This window comes from Hylaeus volcanicus, chromosome 2 (assembly GCF_026283585.1).
Source record: "Hylaeus volcanicus isolate JK05 chromosome 2, UHH_iyHylVolc1.0_haploid, whole genome shotgun sequence".
Classification (NCBI taxonomy): Eukaryota; Metazoa; Arthropoda; class Insecta; order Hymenoptera; family Colletidae; genus Hylaeus; species Hylaeus volcanicus.
In genome coordinates this window covers 5,449,546-5,462,885 of record NC_071977.1, presented here as the reverse complement: position 1 = coordinate 5,462,885, position 13,340 = coordinate 5,449,546, and the positions used below count along the sequence as shown (strand labels likewise).

Here is a 13,340-nt window from a genome sequence, read left to right as displayed (position 1 = left end):
AAAAAAAAAAAAAAGAACGATCGCGGTCCATGAAAGGATCGTTTTTCGTTCGTCTTCGACAAAGTCGACTACCACGCTCCTCCTCTTTCGTGAGAAAATTTTCTCCCATAAGCGAGGGGGATGATGCTCACGCGCGTAACCGGTATGTTGACGTAGGTGCCCTGTTCCGGCACGTTTCATTCTCGTGCCTCCCTTTTTATTCGAAATCATTCCCTTCCACGCCGCCGTCGCACGACTTCTCTTCCTCGGCTGTCGTTTTCCTGTCCCTCTTCTTCTTCGGGCCGCGGACCGACCCGACGGCAGGTAGCTCGTCTTTTGCGGGCCTGATTTCCTCAACTTCGTCGTGTTGCCGAATACCTTTGAAAAGCACGTATCTTACCCTCGCATGACCATTGTTCGGACGAAAGGCGTCATTGTGCGACCGAATCAAAGGGAATTCGAGTGCGTTTTCCTTCCATTCCCGTTACATGACCGAGTGAGCGCCGCGTCCCAAGAAGAAGAGTCGGTCAATGCGATTCGTGCGCGAGAAAGAGAACCGTCGGCGTCGGGGCTGAGGCGAGGGACTAAAAGGCGAGGAAGGACCTCGAAAAGATTCTGTGCGGACCGTAGGAGGAGTCGTGGGAAAATCCTCGCCAGCTTCGTAAGATGTTTTCGAAGGCGCTCCAGTCCTCTCGCCGTTTCGCGCACAGCAACTTCAACCCTTGCGCTCGAATCTCCTCTTTGACGGGACATCGGGTGCCTGGTGAAGTTTGCCAGCGATTACGCAGAATGAACTTGCGAAAATTTGAAAGGGAGCAACTGTTTTCTTCGCGTTTTCCATCTAAGTCCCGTGAAAATGTAAGTCGAAATATAGAGGACGAAATTTCTATAAAAACATCACGATCTATTGACTAGAGAGATAAATAGATAGATCATTTATTCCTTGTAATTTTTTCTTGTTAGGTGGAATGGGAAAGTAATGTCGTTTTTGTAATTTTAAATACTTGTTTAACGATCGTTAGCTCATTCGTTTACCGATTTGCCTTTCAAAATATTGCACACTAATAAATGTCCGCAGTCCACTCGGAACGCTGTTGATAACGAGAGCGATTAGATAATTGAGTAAAAATAGAAATTTATTACAAATTTGTTTGAATTTAATATAAAAGAAACGACATTCCTTTCCAGTCTATCTAATATAAAGAAGTTGTTTGCTATATGGATGTCCTTGTCGTGCATGAATTTTTCGTTTCCAACCCGGTCCAGAAATTGCCATTTTTTAGCATCTTTCCTTTATTCAGATGATATATATATAATCTTTTACAGTTTTAGCAATATGAACTGCAGTGTTATCGCGCTGACAAATAAAATTACTACCACCAGTATACAGGGTGTCCCAAAAATGTTGGAAGTCGTTGAGAGGGGTGGTTCGGGAGGTGATTTGAAACAACTTTTTCCTTTGTGAAAATATTATCCGAGGCTTCGTTAAGGAGATATTAACTAAAAACTCCGGACCAATCAGAGCGCGAGTACGCTGGTGGAGGGCGGTCGCCTAGCGCGTAGCCTACGCCTACCGCGGGCGTTCCGCCGGGATACTCGTGCTCTGATTGGTCAGTCTTTTCCGTTAATATCTCCTCAACGAAGCCTCGGACAACATTTTCGCTAAGGAAAAAGTTGTTTCAAATCACCTCCCGAACCACGTCTTTCAAGGTGTTACAATATTTTTGGGACATCCTGTATATCGGATACTTGTTACTTTGTTGTCGTATTAAATTACGATAAGTAATGGCATTCGTTCCTCTACCAACAAAAACGACACCAGTCTTACCATTACATCCTATGCCCGTCCAAATCATTGTTGTACCACCGCCCATTCGATGCCGCATCTTTGACAATTCTTCTTTTCCTACCTGGTGGTAATAGTGGTCAGAAACATCTGGACCATCCAGATTGAAACGTTTTTCACCGTTGAATATAATTCATCGCCAGTTCTTCTTTCAACGCTGTATACGTACGTCGCTTTGCAAAGCCGACACGATCCTCCTTATGTTTCGCTAGGATTAGTTACAACGGCAGCTTTGCGAGCAATATCCCATGATGTAAGACACGCGTTACGTGCAGCACCTAAAATGGCAGGTTTATCGCGAGCAGAAGTCGTAGGGGAGCACATTCGCTACTTTTTTTTCTCTATCATAATTATTCGCATTTTTCGCTAAGCTGTAAACAACTGTTCGGTTTCTTAAAGAAATTTTCTTTTCCCAGTCTTCGCATTTTTTTAATAGAAAACTCCGACCAATCAGAGCGCGAGCACGCTGGTGAAGCGCCCGAGGTAGCGTATGAACGCAGCCGCCTAGCGCGTAGCCGTAGAGGTGATCGAAATATTTTTCGAAACGGAATTATATGTAATTTCGCGCCGAAATGAAACTGTCAGTGATAGTTCGTCGTTGAAGTTAAGGATCGGTTTTAGCGTACCGTTCGGAACAGGTTTCACGCGCCCCACGGGTTAATTTCCATACGAAACCGTATGCAAATGGGTCTTCATTCATAGATGCGTGAGACACGGCTGATCTTTTTTGAAAAAAAGACCGAGATTTCCTGATTTTGCAAAGAACGGAAGTTTCAGAGATAAAATCTCTGGCTCGCTTCTTGATTGAAAAGACATAGTGAATCACGCCTTTGCAGTTCCAGTCACGAATGAAAGGAATTGAAATTCTTTTTCCTGCTGGACAAAACGTTGGAATCAACTCCGGTTTTAATCTTTATTAGATGGATAGCTTGTCTAACGTAACGCCGAATGTTTCCTTGCTACGTCGAATGGATGATGTGTTGCGAGGTAAACCGAAAACGCCTCAATTAAACCTTTAATGTCCATCAGCAATGGCTGAAATGTATTAAATAATGTTTTTATGATTTGTCTGCGCAAAGTGACCGTCCGTCCCTTTTCCATTTCGAAAAAGGCAATATTTTTCCAAGTCGAGAAACAATGGTGCGTATCGAGGGATGGGTGTGCTAGCATTCACTGTGAGAAAGGAAAATGATTGGACGTATTTGCATACGGCGAAAAGTTAAAACGACAGAAAGAAATATCGAAATAGGAGAGATCAACAAACAAAGCTTACGAATGCACGTCGTGTATTTATGCGTTGTGAAACACGTATATGTATGTAGGAATGCTTATGCGGGTACAGCCTTTCTTTGCGGTTGTCGTTTGCCGTCGGTGGTCATCGAACTCGCGACAAATTCAAAATAAACGGCCAAGACGCACCTAAGCATGCGTATACGGCCACCGTCGACGATCTTCTCGTCTGCGAAACACAGCAAACATGAATTTCATTGTCAGAAAACCTATCCCACGAAGCAACTGATAACGTATCGTTGTTCCCGTGTAATATCGATCACTTTTTTTAACATTGTCAAGGTGCCGTGCTAGTCTAGCGGCCGAAAAATGTGGCGATATTTGGAATTTTTTCAACAAATAACTATGCTATGAATTGTTTTAAAATCCTGCGTGTCTATCGATCAATACTGAAACAGTAAGCTAAATTTTTTTCAAGTGAAAATAATAGTTTGCTATCGAGTTACAATGCGATTGTGTGGAATTGTTAAAAAAATTGCTGATCATGGGTGTTACGATGTAAACAATTGCGGTTATTTCAATTTAAAAAAAAAAAAAAAAAAGCCAAAGATATTCTTAGTCTATGTGGATATGGTTATCGACTGAAGCAGGATAATTTTTAATTACTGATGAAAAATTACGATTTTCTTGGCTGGCAAAATTCGAATTTTGCATATATCGAAAATATTCTAGTTTCAGCAGGTAATGAGAGGTGTGCGTTAGTAAGGATGCAGCTCCATTTCTTCAAATTTTTAGGAAATTAAAAGAACATGTTTTTTTTGTACTATTAGAAAGAAAAGGAAAGACAAAACAAATAGAGAAATAGATAGAGATGTACCGATGTCCAACAGGTGGCGTTTCGAATAACAATAGAACTGCGCAGCGACTCTTCTAGTAAGTATACTACCACTTCTATCGAGGGATGGGTGAACCGTACCCCATAATTCTGCGTTCTTAACCCTTTCATAGCGGCTGTCGGTTTCGCCTTTTGAACATTTATCCAACAACTATCGCATTCTTTAAGTATTGTAGTTAAACTGTTGACATTTATGTACATAAAAATGAAGATATAGCAAAGTACAAAAAGAAAGTATAAAAGAAAAAATTATGAATACACTAAACTAGTAATATTTTGTTATTTTGGCGTATCACTAAATCTTAATTCCTATTCTACAAAATATTAGCTCGTCACAAAAGTTTCGTTTGCTTTATTAATAAGTAATACACGCACAATAGTTTATGTTTTATGTTACATTACTGAATTGTCCACGATTCATTTTGCTCCGTTACTGTTACAACATGAACATGTATGAAATTAGATCGTCTATTTATATAAACACGACCACATCAAATAATTGAGTGCAACTCGCGAAAGAAACTTTCGGGTCGATCTAATACAATATTTATAGAGATTTTATACGATTCGTAATCACTCTTTTTGCCGATATCTATAATAAATCTGAATTTTTTACAATCTCAGCGTTTACATTATTTTATTATTTTGGTTTATCGCTAAATCTTAATTCCCATTCTAAAAATAATCGGTTTCATTAGACGCTTGTAAATCTGCTAATCACATTTTTGTCAAGATTTATAATAAATTATTTTTTCGATTATTTATTTACTTTGATTCGAGGACGATTCATCCATGTCCACGATTGAACGGCACACCCGTACGCGTTGAACCTATTTCCTTTTTTCGGATAGGACGAGGACGGCGAAAAGAAAATAAAGCGAGGGAAAGAGGAAGAACGGAGATTCGGCGAGAGAATCGAGGGGAGGAAAGCTGACAATGAGTGTGGTGAAATGTAAGGAAGATGCGGTTGTTGGCCAGGTTTAAGATGTCCCGACACGCCCACGGAATCTCACGGCCGATCCTGTTTTAGGATAAGGCGGATTATCAACACTGCTTCGTCTCCGATGCAGGTGTACCTACTGAACGGACAGCGGCTCCTTTGCATCGAATCCTGTATACCAAGCTCTTCCTTCTCTTTTTCAATCTTTTATCTCTTTCTTATATTTTTCTAGCAGCCTGTCCATTACTACAAATAAATTGTACGCAATAAACGTTAGGGAAGAGCGGAAATCGTTAAAAAATATTTCTCGTTTCGTAAACTCAAGATGGCAGACGTGAAGTTATTAATTATTACCTTCCGATTGACTTCCCGATTTATAGGGAAGTTATTGTATTTCCCCCTAAAATGAAAAATCGATTTTTTAGCAGATCACCATGTTTCAAGGTCGTCGGAGTAATTTTAGCCTATTTTTAACAAATTGTTCGTGTGCGCGCGTGCGCGTATGTATGTATGTATGTATGTACGTATGTAAACAAATTTTTCAAAATGATCGATGATGCGATCGATGTGTATCCACCTAACTTAGAGCTGATTAGATTCTGTTCTAATTCGGTCCAGTAGTTTTTTAGTTTTTTTAAGAAAACTTAACTCAATAACGCAATCTAGATGGGAGAATATAAATTTATGAGTGAATAACTAAACGGAAATAATATATAGACATATATTACTATTATTATATTTGTATGCATATGTATAACGCATGTATACAGGGTGTCCCAAAAATGTTGGAGATCCTTGAAAAGGGTGGTTCAGGGGGTGATTTGAAACAACTTTTTCCTTAGCGAAATTGTTGTCCGAGGATTCGTTGAGGAGATATTAAGAGAAAACCCCGACCAATCAGAGCGCGCGTAGACCGTTGGAGCGGACGCGGTAGCGAAGGCTACGCGCTGACGGCCGCGCTTGTACGCGAACAAGTGACTCGACGTGCATCGAAGGACACTGACGCTGCCGCCTAGCGCGTAGCCTTCGCTACCGCGGCCGCTCCAACGGTCTATGCGCGCTCTGATTGGTCGGGGTTTTCTCTTAATATCTCCTTAACGAAGCCCCATTCGACATTTTTGCAAAGGAAATTGTTGTTCAGAATCGTCTCAGCTACCCCCCATTTCCGGCTCCTCCCCGACTTTTGGGACACCCTGTATACACATGTATACATACAAGGTGCTCCAACTGTATGGAAACAGTCAAATATTTCTAAAATGGAACATTTGTGAGAGAAATGTTTTAGGATTTCCAAAAATTCTATTGAACGATCGTGTCCGTTTGACCTTCAAAGGAGCGGTCAATGTCACGTCAAGGTCAACATGATTTTTTTTAACGGAACACCTCATTTTTTATCATGCACTGTGAAAGCTGGCTATGAGACCTTTTCAAAACACTAGTTTTTTGTGTTGACACTTTGATTCCGATATCTTTATCTATAGTTCGTCAAACATCATGTTCGTCATCACAAGTTTAACGACACTTTTCCAACTCACTCGGTAGCTTTCAGTAGGTTTCAGTAGGTTTCGGTAGGTTTCAATAGGTTGGGGAATCACTGACAAGGGAAGGTCGCGATCCGGACGAGCGGTTTTTGAACGACACCGGACTCAAATGATGGGGGCTGATGGGCATAAAAAAAGCGCAAAACATTAGGGGTATCTGGCCAGCCGTTTTTATGAAAAGCTCAGGATAAAGATGCTGCATTTTCGCCAGGGCATGAAGCGTTCGAGACTTTTTCACTGTCGAATCTTTTACGGTTTTTGTTTTAAGAAGGTACACGCGCGCTCATCTTTCCCGGTACATATAAGGCGGCCTATCGGAATGCTTCCGGTCGACTCGAGACTTTTCTCATATCCCTCGAATAGCCTCTCGTGATACTCACGGCCAGTGGCAGGTACCTATATTCGAGACCTTCGTGTGCGCCCAAGCATGTAATGACCACCGTCTCATCTCAAGACAGGAAGAGGAACAGGTTTTCCATTTTTTACCAGCTTATCGTCCCCCTTTAACCTCAAGCTCGTCGATTCTCCGGATGTCGGGAGCGAGGTGAAAAAGAGAAAAACGGGTCACAATTTGAGGGATGAACTGAAAAATACACGGCAAGGATTCCGAGGCACGCAAGGGAAACCGGGGCAGAGCGAAATTCTGAGGCAAGGTGAAATATTGTTTCGTACGTGTTGCTCGCCGTGTTGCGTCACGAAGAATGGCGTCGAGAGGGTTCCCTTAAGAAAACTTCCTAGACTCATCCTAGACGAGTTGGTCATCCAGTACCAAGGGTCATAGTTAACCCCTCTCAACTCAACAGGTCTAGGTTATAAGATTCAGAAATGTTCAGAACAGAGCGTTTTTGTTTTCGATCCTTCTGCGCGTCAGTCCGATATTTTCTTTCCGCAAGTATCCAGAGTTATATTTTTGAAACGTCCGAAATATATTTGTAAGGGTACAAATCGGTCTCCACGTTCCTCACCAGAATCCCAACAATACTGTTACTGGCTACATCGAAAGCCAAGTCTGTTTCCAAACACTGAACACATTGTAAATACACGAGCATCGACACAGTAAATAAAGTGTTGAGATGCAATTTCGCACTGACTCGGTGATTCTTCAACCTACCTCCTTCTGAAAGCTACCGAGAGAGTCGGAAAAGTGTCGTAAGCCTTAAGTGAACCCTTTGCACTCGAGACCCTTTTTTTTCTGGTATCTATCAGCAACTCGAGACGCTTTCTTAACATTCTATTGTCACGAACGCTAAGCTTAGATTGACTTCGAAAATGAGATTTGAAAATCAGGTCACCTTTGCCTCAACGATAATCATTTTATTGGCACTTCAAGTTCCAAAGAAATTAAACCTAAAGGAAACCTAGAGAGTACTACTGAGAGTCACCTCTCGAGTGCAAAGGATTAAAAAGACCCAAAGCGTTTTCCAACCTCCTCGCGCGTCGTTCAAACCAAAATGTACGTTGCCATGTGTGTGTGTGTGTGTCTAACATGCCAGCAGAGGCAAACGCGAAACAAACCAGCAGATTAAAGGGTCAAACGTTGATAGCTGACAACGTGAACGAGTCGTGCGGCTCCCGTCGGCTCACGATTAGAGTAACTCGGACGCGGAGAAAGGAATGGCGTCAAGTTCCGTATAAGTGATGGAAAGGAAAGAATCTAACGAAGAAAGAAGAAAGATGCGTGGAAGGTGTTTACCAGAATATGTGTTTACGAAGAGTTGATTTTCTGGATGCGCCCCCACCCGTGGGTTTGTTCCTTGTTGCGCGAGCCTGTACGCACGTTGGTACGCGCGTGTGCGTGGCCGGTCACGCGTGTACGTTTGTGCGTGTATTCCGCGTGCTTACGACGAGACGTGGCAACGCAGGTTGGAATGCAGTTTAGGAACGCGAGAGTCGCCCACGAGGCCAGCTCCCCTTCCCCTTCCGAAGGCCTCCTTTTGTTAGAGGAAGAAACTGAGGCCGAGGGGAAGCTGGGGGCTACCAGGAAGGAACTCGTTGGAATTCCCTTGACTCGCCTTCTTTATTTTCGTCTACGATTATGTATTTCTCTTTCTCCGCCTTGCCACCGTGCTCTTTTCTTGGAAGAAAAATTCGTGATGCATAGGTGCGTGGTAGTGGTTCCACGACGGTCGCTGCAGTCGTCGCCGATAGGGGTAGGAGCCACTCGAATATCCGGATATCCGGATAACGACATCGCCAAGTATTCGTAATCCGAGCTTCGAATATTCGAATTTCTTCCATGAAAGTCTGAATATTCGAGTATGCATAATCATTTCACTAATATCTACCGGAATTATAAACTAAAAAATAACCGATTGACAAAAATTACATGTATTTTCCATTGAAAATTTTCGAAGGTTTCGGCCAGGTGTCAATGTTAAAATTAAGAGGTCAAATTTTGCAGATATTTCTTTGCATGTATTTGGAAGGTACTTACTACAGAAGGTGCATAACATGGATTTAAAGAAGTATTCGAATAACGACCACCCTACTAGACATACGTTTGTAGTATGAAGAAAGTGGAGGGGGGGGGGGAACTGACAATCCTTATTTATGTGTATAGACAAAGCTACAGACGAAATTCTATTTATTTTGTATCGGATATTTTGTTGAGTTACTCGGATATATAAATATTCCAATTAACCAGATGATACAAAAATCCGGATGAAAGTTTCGGCCGTAGTTGTCGATGATCGTTTTTCAACCACGTTATGGACGTTCCCAGTTGGGGCAATCGGATGAAAATTGAATTTGAAAGGTTGCCTCGTCGAGGCGACGGAGTCAGCACGAAAATAACGTAGCCTGATACCAACGATGAGAAAGGAGAAGGAGGAGGTCACGGCTACCTGGAAGGAACGTCGATGGAATTCTCCCTTTCTTTATTTTTGCCCGTGTGTTGTTTCAATGAAAGATCAACGAATCTTCGTTAAAGATGTACACAGATGTACAAGAGTTGATACAGTTCCAATCTACGATCTTCGTCCAAACCCAGCGCCACCTAGGGGGGTCTAACGCAAACAAAAACAATCCAGAGCATCGCACAAACATATGGCGTAAATCATGAAGACTGTATAACATGAAGACTGTATAAGGAGATCCAACTCCATACGAAAGTTACTAGAAAACTGTTATCAAAATCCCGGGCTTTAAGTTATGAATATTTCGTCCACTCGCGGCGCTAGTCGCACAGCTGCGATATATATGTCATATGTGTATGTATTATCATATATACAGGGTGTCCCAAAAATGTTGGAGGTCCTTGAAAGGGGTGGTTCGGGAGGTGATTTGAAACAACTTTTTCCTTTGCAAAAATGTCGGATGGGGCTTCGTTAAGTAGATATTAATAAAAAAAACCCGACCAATCAGAGCGCGCGGATACCGTTGGAGCGGCCGCGGTAGCGAAGGCTACGCGCTGAGCGGCCGCGTCAATATCCTTCGATGCACGTCGAGTCACTTGTTCGCGTACGAGAGCGGCTACCTAGCGCGTAGCCATCGCTATCGCGGCCGCTCCAACAGTATACGCGCGCTCTGATTGGTCAGTGTTTTCCGTTAATATCTCCTCAACGAACCCTCGGACAACAATTTCGCTAAGGAAAAAGCTGTTTCAAATCACCCCCTGAACCACCCTTTTCAAAGATCTCCAACTTTGGGACACCCTGTATATACATATATATGTCATTTTCTTCCTAAAATACCACCGGACAATTCTTTTTGACAATACCGTTCGAAAGCTGAGACTTCGACGAAGTTTCTCCCGAAGAGTGCCCGCCAAAAAACCATGTCTTTGAAACCAGATAACGAATACAGAAAAAATGAAATTTTTTAAAATTCTTCACAATGTAAAGTTTGACCTAATTTTTCACTCGTTAAATCTACGTAATAAATTTTGGTTTTCCATCATGGAGATGAGAAATTTAACGCTCTTTCGATAGGTATACTTAGTTTTAGATTTGCACTGTAATTTAGTGGAAAAGACAGAAAAAATATTAAAAGTGAAGATTCTCGAGAATAAGGCGACACAAAGAAAATGTCTAAGAGCAATTTTTTGTTGGAAATTTGTTGTAGAATTGACACCCTGTGTATGTCCGAATTAATACGTAGACACCCTGTACATGTCATACGTGTATATGTCATATATGTATATTATCTATAGGTATTCAACAAAATATAGGCCTCAAAAAATTCATATGTATTTTGCAATAACAAATGGACTGCCGGTCAGGTGCAGGCCAATCTGAGGATTATCTGTAGACAAATTGTATGCAAATGTATATCGTAGTCTGTGCTCACTTGCGCCCCGAGTGGTAGAAATATTCATAACTTCAAGCTCGGGATTTTGATAACACTTCTACGCTACATAGTTTGGACTCCTTATACAGTATTCATGGTGTGAATATAAGGTTGGTAACTTCAGTGGTTAAGCCGTGATGGTCAGACATACATACTTACCAACAGTGATGGGCAAAACCCTAGGCTTCGAATAAATCTGAAGTGTGTCGATATGTCTGTCTCGTTTCGTCTTTTGAACATTTTCCAAAGAAGGAAACGAGACAAACACATCGGCAAACTTCAGATTCATTCGAAGCCTAGGATTTTGCCCATCTCTGCTCATCAACGTTTTTATTATATTAATATTGAACCGTGATATCTTCGTATACAATAATTTGTTCATTAAATCGTTTTGCGTGTTTATCAGATCCGCACACTTTTGTCAAGGTTCATTCGGTTCTGCTCTTTCTTCAGTTTTGTTTAGTTTTTCTCAGTTTTGCCAGGGTTTTTTCAGTTTTACTTTTGCTGACGCTAGTTGAATTTTTTGTTCGAAAAGGGTTGAATGGGTAACGTTCGCGCTGTTTCCGTGGTCGCGATCAGAGACTGTACATACTTGGGCGAGTTTCGGAGCGAGTCAGGCTCAGGAAAGAAATGTTCCTCGGTCTACAGTAGAAAGCACAAGGACGGTGGGTATCGCTGGTAGATGACGTAATCGGACAAGAGGTCTCTTAATTGGCTCGGCGTCTAGCGCGTTAGGATCAATTGTCGACGTAATGCGAGGCAGAACGGTGCAGAGTAACGCGGCATGACGCGACGCGAGGCAAACGCCGACGCAGCTTCCCACACTGGCGTGTCTTGAACGGCGCCTTCGAGTGGCTTCCGATGTAACAGGTACTTTAGATCCATTTTGTTTTTACAGTGGCTCCAAATACTATCTCTGCGACCAATTTTTTCAGAAGCGATTTCCTCTAAAGAAACAGTACATTGCTGTAGCGTACTCACAAACATATCACTGAAAAACAACAAAATAATGGCTCTTATATAACCTACCTAAACAACATATCTACCCCACCTTAAGGATATATTTTGGTGTAAACGTTTAGAAAGAGGAGATTCCTTGGTAATTAAGGAAAGACAGAGTATCGATGGTAAAATAATAAACGATTTTGTATTTATTAGGTTGTCCAAAAGTTTCTTCCGTTACTTGCACTCAGTTATGTTCTCTAGCAGTGTTTATATAAATAGACAACTTAATTTCTTAGATGTTGATGTTGTAACAGTAATGGAGCAAAAAGGAATCGTACTCGATTCGATAATGTAACATTGGACAACAAATATTGTGTATGTATTACTTATTAATGAAATGGAAAAAAACTTTTGGGACAACCTAATAATAATACATATTTTAAAGGTTAAAGGTTATGCCATTTTTTTTTATTGACATTATAGCATATATATTATAGTGTAAACGTCTAAAAGGAAGGGCTTCTTTGGTAATTAAAAAAAGAAAAACTATTAATGGTAAGATAATAAACGATTTTGTATTTAATAATACGTATCTTAAAGGTTAAGGGAAAATGTATTTTATGCCATTTTTTTTTATTAACATTATAGCACATACATTGTAGTGTAAACGTCTAAAAAGAAGGGCCTCTTTGGTAATTCAAAAAAGAGAGAGTATTAACGGTAAAATAATAAACGATTTTGTATTTAATAATACATATATTAAAGGTTAAGCGAAAATGTATTTTATGCAATTTTTTAATTAACATTATAGAAAATCTCTACGTAGTTAAAATTTTCTTTCGAGACAATCGCAAACTGCATAATCTAGCATTTGTCGTGGTACTTATTTTTCTAGCCTCGTCGTATTCATTAATTTTTTTAAATTCTTTAGTAAAAAGCTCTGTCACGCATAACATGGCGACGAACGTGTTAAAGAACGAGCCAGCTTGGAGGCCAGCAGGTCCAAAGAGATTTGCGTTGAATCGAAGTGTAATCCAAATGTAACGTATGGAGTAGTTGATAATAATACGAACTAAACGATGGCTTGTAACTGTAGAAGCCCATAATTAATTAACTAATTAATTAATTAAGGAGTTATATAAAAGAAAGTAACGAAAGGGACTATGCAAATTATTAAAATGCAAAAATTATGTACGGATTAGTATTACAATCGATAAAATGACCTCGCGCCCTAATAAAAAAGATAACGACGGATACTGAATTAAGAAAAAAAGCACTCAGATATGTACATTACAGTTCTTTTTGCAAGCAGATACCTTTAAAGAACTGCGCACGGTAATACTTTCTTCACCAACTGTACGTACAACCTCTCGAGTTACTTTGCAATACGAACCGATCACTGTCCACGTTTACATTCGCGACGACGAATTTATTTCTTCGCAGTTTCTAGTCTATTCCGGTTCATCGAATTCAACGGGCAGGAAGTACGAATGGTGACGCAATCGTTCACGACTCGAGATAACGTCACGCGACGTCGGACGTTTGAAGGTGTTCGAGTTTCCTCGTTGAGACAAACACGACGAAGAAATGCATATTTGCGCGAACTCGGGCCGGGCTAAAAGAAGAGTAGCGACGTTATATCCGCGAATAACTGTTGTGAAATGGACGAGGAAGTTC

At 41.0% G+C, this 13,340-nt stretch overlaps 1 protein-coding gene and 1 long non-coding RNA gene across 2 annotated transcripts in view; one reads left to right on the top strand and one right to left on the bottom strand.

Annotated features, from left to right (window-relative positions):
- LOC128872317 (pro-resilin-like) overlaps positions 1 to 13,032 on the bottom strand; it is a 33,700-nt gene extending 20,668 nt beyond the window's left edge. The window contains exon 1 of the mRNA XM_054114900.1: positions 12,980 to 13,032. The gene's annotated coding sequence lies outside the window, so the exon portion shown is untranslated. The remainder of the gene's footprint in view (positions 1 to 12,979) is intronic.
- On the top strand, positions 2,154 to 5,318 carry LOC128872321 (uncharacterized). Its single transcript, XR_008456140.1, has 3 exons — positions 2,154 to 3,988; positions 4,802 to 4,902; positions 4,981 to 5,318. It is a non-coding gene; the product is annotated as an uncharacterized LOC128872321 (long non-coding RNA).
- Positions 13,033 to 13,340: the final 308 nt, after the last annotated feature.